The sequence below is a fragment of the Lepisma saccharinum genome, chromosome 27 (genome assembly GCF_977018435.1).
Source record: "Lepisma saccharinum chromosome 27, izLepSacc3.1, whole genome shotgun sequence".
Classification (NCBI taxonomy): Eukaryota; Metazoa; Arthropoda; class Insecta; order Zygentoma; family Lepismatidae; genus Lepisma; species Lepisma saccharinum.
Window position 1 is genome coordinate 16,531,560 of NC_139255.1, and position 15,771 is coordinate 16,547,330.

The 15,771-nt window shown below is 39.1% G+C and overlaps 1 pseudogene; it reads right to left on the reverse strand.

Moving 5' to 3' along the window:
* Positions 1 to 14,787: 14,787 nt before the first annotated feature.
* LOC145980164 (protein GVQW3 pseudogene) lies at positions 14,788 to 15,117 on the reverse strand (annotated as a pseudogene).
* Positions 15,118 to 15,771: the final 654 nt, after the last annotated feature.

Consider the following 15,771-nt stretch of genomic DNA (forward strand, 5'->3'; position numbering starts at 1 on the left):
AATCTATACATTTGTCCTTTTCGTTCTTTTCATTTCAGCAAATTGAATAACATGATATGGCATGGTAGCAAGTATTAACCTTTAAACAGCCGAGCCGGTTTTCGAAAGTTACCCCTCTCTCGCAGCGGCCTTTCCACACAATTTTTAAATTTTTACACTTATTTCAGAAACACGTTATATCTCTGAGACTGTTTGAGCAATCTACTTCGGATAACTTTTGTTTGAAATCAAAAACATCGGAGCACGTGACCGTGTACAATTCAGAAAGCCCAAGTGAGAAAAACGGGGTTGGGAGGGGCCAAGTCCCCAAATTTCAATGAGAAAAAATCTGGCGTTCGCCCCCTCTTCTCCCGTTATTTTGGAAAAAGGGCGCAAACGTTTGCATTATTTTAAAAGAAAAAACCTTTTGCAACAAAGGGAAACTCGTTTCAAGTCTCTAGTCCTCATACAGGCTGAAATATGTTGCAATATGTACAATCCTGCATTTTGGCAAAAATGGCTAATTTGCATATTAGAGAATAAATTAGTATATCTCAGAGACTATTTGAGCAATCTACTTCGAATAACATTTGTTTGAAAGCAAAAACGTCGGAGCACGCAACGATGTACAATTCAGAAAGCCCAAGTGAGAAAAACGGGGTTGGGAGGGACAAAGTCCCCAAATTTCAATGAAAAAAAATTGGCGTTCTTCTCCCGTTATTTTGGAAAAAGGGTGCAAACTTTTGCATTGTTTTCAAAAAGTAGACCTTTTGCAATAACGTGAAACTTGTTTCAAGTTTCTAGTTCTCATACAGGCTGAAACATGACACAATATGTACAATTGTGCATTTTGGCTAAAAATAGCTAATTTTCATATTAAAGAAAGGGGGAGGGGGTGGGTTTTCTTCCACATGACATTTCAAAGTCTTATCTCAACATCTGTCAAGGTTTACAACCTCACATACAAGTATGAAGGTCCTAAAAGCACATGAATGTTGTAACCGGCACCATGGGTCATATATGACTGTTTTCGCCTATACTTTCTATGGGTCATATATGACCCCAAGGTACCTTTATAAGGTATGCCATTCCCGAGGTTCCGAGATTTTTTCCCATAATTCTGTGCGCGCTATGACGTCATTAAGAGGACAGAATGGAACTTACTTCGTTACCGTATACGGAAGCTTGAGATAAATGGGTCGATTCTTTACTTATACACATCTTTTCTTGAATGCCGGTAGAATGAGAACAAATCAGCCTGTTTGTGCTCTTGCCACGTGCAATAATAATAGAAGAAAATCGCCTGGAATAAAGTGATCATTGCTTCCCAAAAAACAAGTTGCTGTAGCAGGATTGATTCGATTTGTTCCTCCAAATTTCGGACTTACTCAGTGGTGCAACCACAGGTGGAGGCAGGGACATTGCCCCCCAACCTTCGACGGAAGTCAATTCTAGGAGGGCCAAACATTGATAGCCAAAGGCACCTGCAGGGGGCACAGAGGAGCAATTGCCCCGTTCTATTTCAAATTTTATATAAATAAAAATACATTTCGTAAATTTTTTTTGCTCGCTTCACTTGCAGTGCCTGCATTTCTCAGTCTCGTCAAGTTCAGAGCCGTAGATAGGGGGAGGCGGGAGTCGGCCATGGACGCCAAATGATCTAAATTTAAAAAAAAAGTTGTGAAAGAGGGAATGCCTTGGCGCCATGTGATATTATTTGCTCCCTATAAAATCAATATTGTTTTAAATTGTAAAAATTGGATCTAAAAATTTTATTTTTCCCTTCGCTCGCAATATATTTGTTTTCTGTAATGTAACGTATGTAAATAATACGTTTTGTATATATGTATTGAATAAACTTTGAATACGAACATAACTTAGTGTTAGCATCTTGCATATGTATTTTCTTATTTTATGTCGCTCCATGTTGCATATGTGTAAAACATATTTATTTATTTATTTATTACTAAACACAACAGGCGAATGCCCAATTACAGTGTTCTACATTTCTTATTTATCTTTACACTCAGTATATCAGATCTTTACCACCATGTACAATATATATAAGATACAGATATAATATATTATAAATTACATAAAATATGGAAATAAAATAAACAAGGATAAATCAAGGATAGAAGTTATTTACATTAAAGAAATATATTAATTATGTGTGTAATAAATGACCTGTAAATAATTGACACACTAGAAAGTACGTACGTATATGTAATTGAGTATAAACTACGAAAGAAATATATATTTACAAATATTGCGTTTATGTTTACATTGTTGACATTTATTCATCCATTCCTTGAATAACTTTTTTGAATGTCCCAATAGGCATGTGAAATATGTCTAATTTTGGTTCCCTTTCGGAACATCTGTTGTACAGTTCACACATTCTCCTGATAGGTGATTTATTTATAATGTTCGATCTTCTGTTACTACAGTAAAAGAGGCCCCCTTTGGATCGTGTCTTGGAGATAGGAACACGTATGTGTATTTGTTCTAGAAGATGTTGCACTTGAATATTATTGTTCATGATTTTGTATAAGAAACAGAGCAATTGCATCTTCCTTCTTTTGCTGAGGGACGGCAGGTTGTGGTGTTTACAGAGGGAAGTGTATGATTCATATCGGGGATATATGCCTGTTTCTTTATAAGTGGCGTACCTTACGAATTTAGACTGCAGCATTTCTATTTTATGCGTGTACTTTTTTGTCCTGAGGAGCCCATATTTCTGCTGCATATTCTACTTTGCTTCGGACTAAAGCGTTAAATATTATTTTCATTATTTCTTTGTTCATAAACTCTTTACTCATTCTAATTGCGTACCCTAGGTTCCTGTGTGCCTCATTTACGACCCTTTCAACATGTGTTGCAAATGTAAGTTTTGAATCAAATGTAACTCCTAGATCTCTCATCTCGTTAACCCTTTTAATTTTTGTGTTATTTATTTTGTAATCGAATTCAATTTGCTTTCTGTTGCGCGAGTATGTCATCGTGCAGCATTTTTCTATGTTCAGATTAAGATCATTTATTTCGCACCACTTTGTTACTGTATTGATTTCACTTTGTAAGGATTTGCAGTCATCAATATTACAAATAGTCTTACCGAATTTCAAGTCATCAGCGTATAAGAGTCTGAATGAGTCACACAGGTACTTTGGTAAGTCATTGATTAGAATTAAAAATAACAGAGGTCCGAGATTCGAACCCTGGGGGACTCCTGAGAAAACTGCGAACTCTTCTGTTAAAATTCCATTATAAGATACGTTCTGCTTACGGTCTTTTAGATAAGAAGCAAAGAAATTTAGTGCTGGTTTGGAGAGGTCGTAACACGAGAGTTTACTCAACAAGATATCGTGCTTTACTCTATCGAAGGCTTTGGATATATCTGTATAGATGACATCTACTTGCTTTCTTTCTTCTAGATTAGTTGCTACGAAATGACTTAGGAGGGATAGGTTCGTAACAGTGGATCTACCCGGGACGAAGCCATGTTGGTTGGCAGATATTACTGGGGATATGTGTGACAACAATCTTTGATAAATAATACTTTCGAAAACTTTTGCGGGCGCAGACAATAAAGATATGGGCCTATGCTCTTCAATGTTACCGGTGCCACTATTTTTGGGTACGGGACGCACTGTAGATGTTTTCCATTTCCTGGGAAATACAGATGTGGTTAGGGAAAGATTGAATATTTTCATTAAGGGTAGGGCTAATAAGCTTGCACAACCTTTTAACACGTAGGGCGGAATGCCGTCAGGGCCACAAGATTTCTTTGGTTTTAACTTTTTTATTGCCTTTTCAACATCATCAATACTGATTGCGTTTAGTACAAATTCTTCGCCTACGTCTATCTTTTGGTGGTCTTCGATTAAATTGCAGTCGTAATTCGCGGGCGTGCTCTTATAGGTGGAAAGGAAATGCTGGACGAAGGCGTTCGCAATTCCCTCGTCATCGTCTAGTGTAGTGTCATTGTATTTGAGGGGCATGGACGTATTTTTCCTCCCTTTATTTTGAACGAAGGACCAAAAGTGTCTAAAATCGAGTTTTATATAATTTTCTGTTTCTGCTATGTAATTCCTGTAAGCTTTTTCAATTTGCCTTTTGGTTATTTTGCGGAGAGTTTCAAACTGTGCACGATGAAAGTTGGTATTACCAATTCCACGTTTCCATTTCTTATGGTGGTGGGATTTGCTTTTAATGTTTTTAATTATGCCACTGGTGAACCAACTAGGATATCGTGATGTTATGGATTTCTTTTTGTACGGGACGGTAGCTTCGAAAACTTTATCCAGATTTTCGTAAAAGATATCAAGCGCGTCATTTACATTCTTTTGATTGGATATTTCTTCCCAGTTGATGGTAGCAATTTCACGGTACATTACTTCAAAGTTTGCTTTTTGGAAATTACGCATGCTAATTGTTCTCTCTTTATTTGCTTTAACATGTTTCGAAACAAAGAATTCGATGCTAAGTTGGGGGTGATGTTCATCCTCCGGTACTAACGTTTCAGTTTCTTTACAGACCGACACGTTTTGGATGTTAGTCAGAACTAAGTCTAGTGTTTTGTTGTTGGTGTTTAACACATTGTTTACACTACTTAAATTGTAGTAAGACATAAAGTTGGAGAGAGTTTTAGATTTTTGCGAGCCTTTGCTGAAATCATAATTAGAACCTGTTACTTCCGGCAAGTTAAAATCACCTACGAGGAGTATGCGTGAACTGGGAAGACATACAGAATAAATCGCTTCATAAAACGCTTCATAAATTGAAATAGTACACAAGGGTGGGAAATATACTATGCATATATACAGAGACATAATATCGTTAATTACAGTTTTTTCGAGGACACATTCAATTGGTAGGTCAGCTAATTCTATGGTGGTTGATCTGTATTTGTTTTGTATTCCTAAAATAACCCCCCCTCCATCCTTTTTTCCCAAGGTTTTCATTTTCCGGTCACATCTAGTTACGCCATATCTGTCATCAAACAGTTCACTGTCCCTGATGCCAGGTACCAGCCAGCTTTCGACTACAGCCACTGCAGCATAGTCGTTGGCAAAAACGCTTTGAGAGAAAGTCCTGATTTTCGTACGGAGTCCTCGGGTATTTTGAAATGCTAGATTAAACAATGCTTTACTCACCGTCTCTTTCCCTTTTTCTGGGGATGACCGTTAACTGCCTGTCCATCATTGGGTGGAATGACCTCTCTCCCTATTGTTGTTCCTTACCCTCGGGTCCCGACGGGAAGAGAGGGTGGATGCGGATGGCGAACGTTGCTTCGGTCCCTGCCCTCCTGCTGCTCCAGCTGCCGTCGCGGCCTCCGACGGAGGCGCGGAAGGGGTAGGTGGAATTCCTTTGTCACGTTGACGAGAGACAGGTACTTCGTCCGGTTGCATACTCTCCAGGTCGCCGAGTGTGTAACGCCTCCCGTCGATGAACAGATACCGAAACTGCAGGTACGCATACTTTCCTTGATTCCTGGCCTCGATCATGTGGTACTGGAGCTTCTTCCGTTCTTCTCGAACCTTTGCAGAGTAGTCCTGCTCCAAATACACACGGCTTCCTTTCAGTTCTTTGCTGTTGCGTAACACTTCTTCTTTCTTTTTGTCAGACAGAAATTTGCTTATCACAGGTCTGTTCTTGTTTCCTTGCTTCTTCCCGAGACGATGCACACGATCGAGATCGAGCTCACCGAGGGACACTTTGAGCTTTCCTTCGATCAGTTCCCGGATTTTTGCCTCGGTCGTGGCATACGATTCGCGATCTTCTTCCTCGATGCCATGAAACACGAGATTTTGCCTTCTCGACCTGTTCTCTTGGTCCTCAACACGCCATTCTAAAAACTTACAGTATCCCTGTAAGTCACTCACTTCGTCTGCCAACTTATCCATATCCTGTTCCATGCTTGTGACTCTGTCCACCAGCTTGGTGACCGTATCTTTCATTTCCTTGATTTCATTCATAATAGCCTCGTTCGAACTTTGGAGAGACTTGAGGATATCACGGATTTCACTTAACTCGATTCTGTCTACTTTCGGGGGACCGGGGTTTAGCTCGACGCCGCCAACAATTAATATCGTCAGTAACACCAAGCCGTAAGCTTGATAACATTTCGACGATTTAACACTGTCACTGGAGGATTCTTGTCGTGTCTTGAGGAAAGATCTCGATGCACAGAAGAGTCCGATCCGTGCTCGGTACACGGCCAACGACACACCCATTTCCGCCAATGTCAGGTAGCGCACCCCGCAGCTAGGACCTCAAGAAAACACGTCTGCACTCTTCCAATGCAACTGAATGTTGTACATGAAAGTTATACATGTTATATGTACAAAAAGAATTAGCTTCGGAATGCATTTATCATTCATTTTCTGCCATTCAATAATACAGTTTGTGCTTGTTTTCAATTATTAGCTAATGTAAAATTTATGGTGTTGAAAAAATATTTCAAATCGTTTGTTCCAAACAAATGCTTTAGCACAGACATCTAGCCCCCTTTTGCGTAATTTATGATGATAATAACGTCTTTGATACTACTACTACTACCACTAGTAATAATAATGTCATTATTAATGTTGGGCGGGTTTATTCTGGTACTTGCCCCCTCTAGACAAAAATTCCTGGTTGCGCCTCTGGCCTTACTTTCACACTCGCCTTCCGTATCATCACGTATGCAACTTTCAAAGACCATTAAACAATCGGAACTCAGTTTCTAAGTATTGCTTCATTGAATATTGAGTGCAAGATAAGATTTTATCAGCTTTGGAGTTGAAACATCGCCCGCGAAAATAATACTTTGAAAATCTCGTAGGTAGCGAACAATAATTAACAATTGCACTGTGTTACTTTACTTTATGTGCGTTTGTTGAGAAATTGTTCTTTAATTTCTTTTATATGTGCTTTAAAAAGCCTCGTTGGTTCAGTCGGTAAATAATCTGACTGTCAAGCTGAAGACGAGGATTCTGTTCCCAGGGTGGTTGGTCTCGAGGGGGATTTTCTCAGCAACGTCCTTGCATGAAAACTGCTTTGAGGTTCACAAGGGGTTTAAAAAAATAGTATTTTGGGGCCCGGAACGAGATACTAACACCAACTTTATAAATGGTCGAGATTGTGAATCTTAAACCCTATATTCATTCATGGCATGATACAAAGCGTAGAAGGTACTTTTGCTTTTAAAACTTAGTGCATATTTAGTTGCACACCGTGGCCGTTCGGTCTAAGACGTCATGCTTTGAACTCTGGCTACGGAACGCGCAGGTTCGAGTCTCCTAGGGGAAGCGTAGCAACTTTCTTTCTGAGGTTTCGGACTGTGTATGGGACCGGTGGCCACCCACCATTCTGAGGAAATTGGAGAGCTACGAATGAGTAGCGTAATCCGGTCATGGAAACTTACAAAAATGACTGGGGAGTCGTCGTGCTGACCACACATCATCTAGTAACAGGTTGGATTATCTCCCACCTCGGCAGGTGGAAGTGAGGCCGGCAGTCGGTAGGTAGGCTATAGCCCTGTATTAGTACACATTTGAATACATGTCGCGAGAATACACATCATGAAATTTGTTTGACCCAACTCAAACATACTGCAGAAACTCTTTCCACGTAGATATAATAGCCGGCATCCGTGGCAGAGTGGTTAGCTCATCACGCTACGGCGCCAAGGGTCCCAGGTTCGAATCCAGGCCTGGGTATGGATGTTTGTGAGTGTCCATTCATCAATTTCATCATCATGACTCATCCCCATCTTCGCAATTAACCAAAAGTGGCAGAAAAGTGAAGTAAAATAAGCCAAATAAAAATAAAAAATTAGATTTAATATTTCTTATTTGTGTTGCTTGGTGGTTTTTGCACAGAAAGGCTAATTGGGACTGGACCTACAGTTTAAAGTGGGATCCGAACAACTATGTAGCTACACCGGGTATGGAACCCGGGACCCCTTGACTACAAGCAGGGACGGCTCTACTGGCAGGCTGGGGGGCTGAAGCCCCCTGTGCCCCCCTTAGATTTTTGTAGTATGGTAGACGCATTTCGACCGAAATCGTAAAGAGTAAAATTTCCATTTTTCATTATAAACTTCCATTGGGACAAGTACAACATTCAAGTACATTTTCTAGTTCGGTTAGATCGTAATTACTTTATTACGATGTGTTCTGAAATCAAGGGGTCACTGATCATTCGATACTAAGTCATATGCCAAGCATGAGTCGCCAAACTTGCTACGAAATCTGTTGCCTGCCTGGTAGATGGACGTATTCAGTGGCTGTGAGATTGTTTTTTGATTGTTGTTGGCATATACAGCTGAATGTGTTCAATTATTAGCCTCTGTAAATCGCATCAATTATTTCGGAATAGGTCTAACAGGTGTGGATTTTTATAATAGGACGACGTTCAAAAACTAAAGAAGCGTTATGTTTCCTTTCTGTTTGTTAGTTCCTTATTGGAGTTCCGACAATTGCATGAGAGTTAGAGATGTTCTTTCATTAGTCTCATCATTATATCTATCCTTAAGTAACTAACTCTTCAGCATTCTTAAACCCGAAGGTTTATGGCTTCAGCTACACAAGCCCTCATATCCTTATCGCTGTAAATATTCGAGAGGGAGAAATACGATGTTAACGAATCAAGGAGTGCACAAACTACCTAATTCCTAAATGCTAAACATTGGAAAAATTTCTAGAACGTTCCGCAGATAAAACGATTCGTTAATGTTGCCAGTAGTTCGACTCCTCTTATTCAATAACGATCCCTCTTGCGCTTTCCAGACATTAAAAAATTACAATGAATCGCCCTACGTGTGGCGCTACGTTTGCAGCTTCCAAATGCTGACAAGTCTTTGCATAGTGCTGCGACAACACCGAAAGCGCAAGAAAAGTTTTAATGCAATATTATCAACAACAGGGTTATAGAACATTCTCGGTGTTGCCTTGGTAAGTATTTCTTTCCTTATATTATCGGCACACTATTCATGAAAACAAAAACCTAATTTAATTTTATGTAGTGTAAACTGAAAAATTTTAAGGGGGGCTCCAGTCCCCTGATCCCACCTTGCTAACGCGCTATTAACAATAACAGTGTTATAGAACGTTCTGTGTCTTGCCTCGATAATTATTTCTCTCAAATTATCATCACATTATTCAAGAAGCCATGAACCTAATTTTATGTAGCGTAATTTCCTGAAGGGGGTTCTGGAGCCCCCTGATTCCCACCTTGGATACGTGCTTGATTCGATAATTATTTCTCTCCTTAAATTATCGTCACATTATTTTATTTCACACCACAAGAAACCAAAAACCTAATTTTATCTAGTGTAAACCGAAAACTTTCGGGGTGCTCGAGCCCCCTAAGCCCCTCCTTGGATACGTGCCTGCTGCGAGTGTCCATTCATCAATTTAAACTAATCATCACTCATCCTGTTCGTTGCGATTAGCCAAAAGTGGAAGAAGACGCTAAATAACAAAAACAAATTTATCCTCATCGTGGCGATCAACTGGAGAATCTGAAAAGTAACGTAAAATTATTAAAGGGAAATTCCAGGACATTCAGTAAAAATTCATATCAGAATATGCCCGGACGACAACTTTCCTTAGAATTAGACATTTAAAATAAATGCAATAGCTTAGTTGGAAAGAAAAGCCGGCAGTGGACTACAGCCAATAGGGACAAGATATCATGCATAATAATGTCTGAAAAATAAACTATGCATTGTTTCGGAATAAGTATATTCTTCTATCGCGTATTTGATCTCTTGTTGTCAAATTAAATTAACAGCTTCGGTGTATAATATCAAAAGATGCATGAAAACACAGCGTTTCATGGGCCATCTGCTACATTCTACGCATAGCTTTCTACCGCTCGTGTCCGCTTGGTGACGTCACAAGCTCTAGCCAATAACGTTCAAGTCGCGGAGTGGCCCCCTCTGATATGACCCATTGACTGTTTAAAAGTTAAGCAGCTGTCACTGTGTTCAACCTGCAGCAATGCTCCCACAAATTCAAATATTCTAGTACATATTTTTATAGGTGGGAATATGTCTCCTGCATGTGACACCATTTGAAGACTAAAATTGGTAAACGCTGTAAGTGCCACAATAATTCAAACACTGTTTTCCACGTTAAACTGTGAAACGTGCCATGCGTGCCATGCTTTATAATGTGGTAAATGTGAAATGTGGTTTGTAGCCCTCTAAGTAGTTCAAAGAGCGTGTAAAGAGGTCACTAGTGTGAACATTCTTACAGGCTGATGTGCTGAAGGATGTGATTTCCCAACACTTTCGATTTTGGCACTTACAACGTTCACCACTTTTAGTCCTCATTTCATGTCAAGATCAACATCACAGCAATGAAACACAAATGTAAACAATACATTTACTTTTTCTTAACACATATTACACACTTTATTGGGTGGTTGGGTTACTGTCTTCTATGATATGAGTGCACGAGTGTTCAAGTCAAACTAGAACTTGATTTTTCATAATAAAGGAATACTTTTGAACTTCTAGAAAATACATATTTCTCATTGTAATTTTCCTCTATGCAAATACACTTACCCCAGACTTTCAGTAGTGCTTGGATACGAGAAGCATAGAAATATTTCTCAATATATTGGAACATGATTGGCTGTCTTCAATTTTTGTCACAGCAGAAATGCTAGCCTCCAAGGAACTTCTTTAAGGATGCAAATGTGTGAAAATAATTTGTAGCAAGAACAGAACTGCAATAATGGGGTGTGTGGCAGTAGCTCGCAGTTGAGTTCCTGTAGTGTACAAATTGTGGTGTGAGCTGTATGTGGTCATGCATTGTCTTGCAGCAACAGAAAGCCTTATAGTGATGAAACCAGGCTGCTTTTGTGATTGTGTTCAAACTGTCCATAGAAAGTTGCTTCTGTTCTGCAAGTTAGTGACATATTATTCATAGATTTTTAAAGGATCAGGCATGAATATTCATGGGAACAACTGCAGCGGGCCCTGAACCACCTTGACTGGTATCAGCTTGCACTGATATATGGCCATCTGTAAATCATTTGCACCATTCAAATGTTTTACTCCCGCTAAAAGTCCCATCACTGTACTGTTATGCTAGTTTTCTGTATCACTCACTTTTGTTCACAAGAAATTTCATCATAACATTCCATTCCATGTTTGTACTCAGGCTTGTCTACTATCTTGTTTTAATAACTCGTGTTGCCTGCAATGTTAGTACTCCATGCAGTAATAGTAGACAGTCTACTATAACTTAAGTCTTATATATACTTCTGGCTGTGTTCTGTTATTCTGAAAATTGAAACGTCCTTGTTTGACTTCAATGTCCATTGTAGATAGATTATTGAATGTAGCATTGTATAAATAAAAGGTGTGGACTTTTGGAAGAGGGGATGAGCAACCATTTTAGTGTGGACTAATGTGCCTCAGTCCCTGGAAGACAACCCAAGATTTAGTATTTAAAACTGAACTGATCATTGTTCAGATTGGAACACATAGAATGGTGTGGTTTGGTTTTCCAAAGCCTGGGTGAAATTGAGAGATAAGAACAGGGAGTGGATCATATATTGAAATTTTGAATCTTGAAGGTGGGTATCATTTTCTAAGGAGATATTTGATGATTAAAAGTCTCAGCTTCATAAAGCATTTTCTACATGGTTATTGTAAAACTTTGGAGCATTAGAATGGTTTAGGTATGACCTCTTTGGTGTGATGTAATGGTAGCTGTTAAAGTATAGATACTGAACATGATTGCAGTGGCGTGCAGTGACATTTAGACTAGGGTACGCAACATAAACAACCAACCGAAATGGATTATGATGACCAGAACCCCCATCCCCCAGCTTCGAAGGCCATCATGTTATTCAGAAAATAACTTCCTTCTACAATTTTATAATGGGAAATTTCTCATCCTTTTATCAATATCCAAATGTAACGAGGTTAAATATATGTATGATATTTTATATTCACAAATATATTCTGATAGTAGCTACGTAGAGTCCAACAATTCAACTTCGAGTAGAAACTTCATGCAGTGCGATGAACATTGAATGGGAAGGAAATGGCACAATCATTTTCCATCCATTCAAATTGCATGTAATAAAATTGATAAATCTCAGTATCCTCTACTATTTCACAACACATTTCACAGAGGAAACCAACAAATAAGGCCAACAATAAAGTTTCACTGTTTTTCTACTCAGTCTGTGTAGAGATATTTTTTTTCTCAAAAATCAAAATGCCTAATATACTGCTTACTATCCTTCACAACTCCTGCCTGAAACAATTCTTACAAATCAGGAACAAATCTTCCATTTCGGATTGTTTACACTTTCTTCGTAAATGCTGAAAATCACTTTTCCAGAATGTCATCAATAACTCCCGGTCCCCCTATTTTATCACTTCACTGCACCGACAAACAATGGAGATCCTGTAATGTAAATAGTATGAACGAAACACTCGCTGCAAATTTCACACAAAAGAAGAAAGCTAAAGTCAACTTCCCATGGTATGATGTGTCCGGTCCGCTATGCCCGAAAACCACGCATTCTTGTGGACGAATGAATCGGAGTTGCCAGTCGACAAAATATTTTGTAGAAGGGAGATAATTAAGGACAAGTAGAAAATACGTCAGCATACATCCCAGAACACTTCAAAAGCTAAACTAAATTATGATAGGCACAATATAACATCCAATTACATCACTTTGCAATGTCTGGCGGGAGGGATCCCATTGTAAGCATTGTGTTTTATTATGTTTTTCTTTTATCATTCATTCATATTGTTGGGTCAACAATCAACATCCATGCTATGGAACTCAAATAAAATGTTGATCCGGAAAAGAGATAATCTGATAATCTCATACTCTGAGAATTGTGTGAAACATGCAAATTGTTGACATATTTACCCCTCGACACAGTGACAGTCCTTTCTGGTCCTCACTTCCCTATACGAAAAAAAAACTTGCTAGTGTAACTTTAACCTCATATAAATATTTTAAATGTGATAGTTTATGCGCATATAAATATGATCTTCCACCACTACATTTTCTTGCCCTCCTCTCTGATTCCTGTATCACTTTTTATAATGTATTTTTATTGCAACCCAACACAGTGATCTATCTACGCTTGGCTGCTAATTGCTAGTAAGCTAAGCATTTCAGAAAAAAATATATGTTGACTTCTGTCAAAATGTTTGGTACCCTCGATGCTTGTCAGCGTGTGGGCAGACCCAAGCACATGGTCGGGGCTGATCTGAGCCAATGCGGTTACCCTCTGAATTTCTAGGGTACCAAGCAGAGGAAACAGCATATTTCTGTGGAAATCGGCAGGAACGTGGATCGGGTGGCTGCCGAATTTACAATCGGGATCATTCGGTACTGCCTTCAGGAAGGCCAGGCTAGGTAGGCTGCACGAGACAGACAGCAGTGTGTTCATGCAGAAATCGGAATTTCTTGCAGTGGAACTGCTTTTGGAGCGATAACTGTTGAATTTTCATGTTCGGGGAAGATGAAAAAAAAAAAATATTTTTTGTTACTGTGTTGTGGGTGTGCATTGCCTGCCTTGCGTAGCCCAAATGTACACCATGCATGATTGGCAGGCTTAATGTGAATGGATGTCTTTGAGGACACCATTCTTCTTTATGTTAATGTTTGTTGAAGGTAATCTCACCTGAAAATGCTTTCAAGTTAAATTGACTATGCAAAACTTGTTAAGTTCGTTAAGGTGGAAACAGTGGCGGCGATTAGGAGGGCTCTTGCCCCCAACTTTTTGCTACTTTTGCCTGCGCACTATGCTATACCTTATCTACAAAGATAAATATACTGCCTACTTGCACAGTCATACATGCACACTCAAATAAAGCTATGAACCAATTAACTTTCAATGTTCTTATTCATTGAGAGCCATCTCCTACAAAATATCAAATATTACCATGCCACTTCAAATTCCATTTGCTTCCTTACTTCACAGTGTCTGTTGTTGGTCTCTTGCAGAGACTGAGACCCAACTTCCTTAAGTGTGTTTTCCAAGGGCTCTCTCAGCATACAAAATTTGTGAACAACTACCCCAGGCATGCACTGACACCCGTCTCTTCATCATAGTGTTGCAACTTACATATTGATTTTTCCTCCTCTCAGAAAAGGAAAATTAGATGGTACAAATCTCTATAACAAAGAGTAAAACTATTGGTGTTTTGTTTGAATGTAAAATATAAGAACATTGCCAGTAGAGAGCAACTGACAGTCAAACCGGGGTTCAAAATTTACTATGTGCCTTGGTAAAAGTCAAGGGAGGGAAGAAACAACCAGTACATGATGAAAATTTTACATAAAATGAGAAATATGATGGCCATTGTGAAAACTTTGTCAAATGTGAAACCTATTTCATGTACCTATAGATCTGAATGAACAAAGGGGAAATTTGATTTTTAAATTTCAGACAGTGTAAAGTTCAATGAGTTATGATGAACAAACGATGTGATACAAGGTGTGTTCAAAAAAAGAGACCAGATTGTTGGAATAGCAACTTTAGCTGAACATGTACATCTTATTGATGTTTGTCCCCTTCGAAGTACTGTCCTTGGCTGGCCACACATCACTCCCAACGTTTCTTCCAGCTTTGAAACGCCTCCTGGAACATTTCTTCCGGAATGCTCTTTAGGTCCCTCGTACATTTTTGTTTGATGTCATCAATTGTGTGAAACCGACGACCTTTCAATGTCGATTTCAATTTTGGAAAGAGGAAAAAGTCTGCCAGAGCCAAATTTGGAGTACGGAGGCTGAAGAATCACCATCGTCCTATTTTTGGCCAAATATTCAGTCACAAGTAGAGCGGTGTGAACTCGCGCATTGTCGTGGTGCGTGGCACGAATTTTGATGCTACGTGGTGCATGCCCAATTTGTCCATCAAAATGGTGTGACACGATCCCACACTAATGTTAGCCTCTTCTGCTAGCTCCTTCACTTTTAATCGACGATTTGCCAGCACCAATGCATGCACTAGGTTGATGTGAACATTGTCTGTTGACGTGGATGGTCGCCCACTTCGAGGATCTTCGTCCGTCGAAGTTCTCCCAGTTTTGAACCGAGTGTACCAGTCACAACACTGTGATCGGCTCATTCCTTCATCACCGAAGGCTTCCCAAAGCATTGTGACCGCCTCTGTGGCACTTTTACCAAGCTTGAAACAAGATTTAACGCACACATGTTGCTCCTGCAAATCTTTAATTTTTCACAAATTTACAAAATGTCCCACTGACCGCTGCAGACTCTGACACGTGTTACTCGCGCACGTGAAAGGCGTGCACTGAGCTTCGGGCCTTGTTGCACTGTACTTCACAAAGATGCCACTAGATGGCGCAACCATGTTCATTTGATTCCATCAAGTAGTTTGCTCGTAGTGCACTCAATCCGATCTTTTTCTGAACACCCCTTGTATATTATGGAATTATAAACTTGTTTCTGTACCATACTTTATTAAACAAAAATTAACTTGTATAGTGAACTTACAACATTGAACCTATTATTATAACCATAAATATTTCAGAACTCCTTTTTTATTTTTAATACTAGACCAGCCAAGGACCAAAATTGTGACTTTTACTTGCATGGAATTTTAATAACAGGCACCCATGCTAAATCAATAAGTCATAGGTCTGAAAGAAATACTATGGTGGATGCCAATAGAAATTTTTACCTTAAATTTTATATCAAGGTCATATTGTGACCCAAAAACATCAAATCTCAAGGTCATCCAAATGTAATCACGGAATATATCAAACGACAGATATTTTTAAGTCAGAAT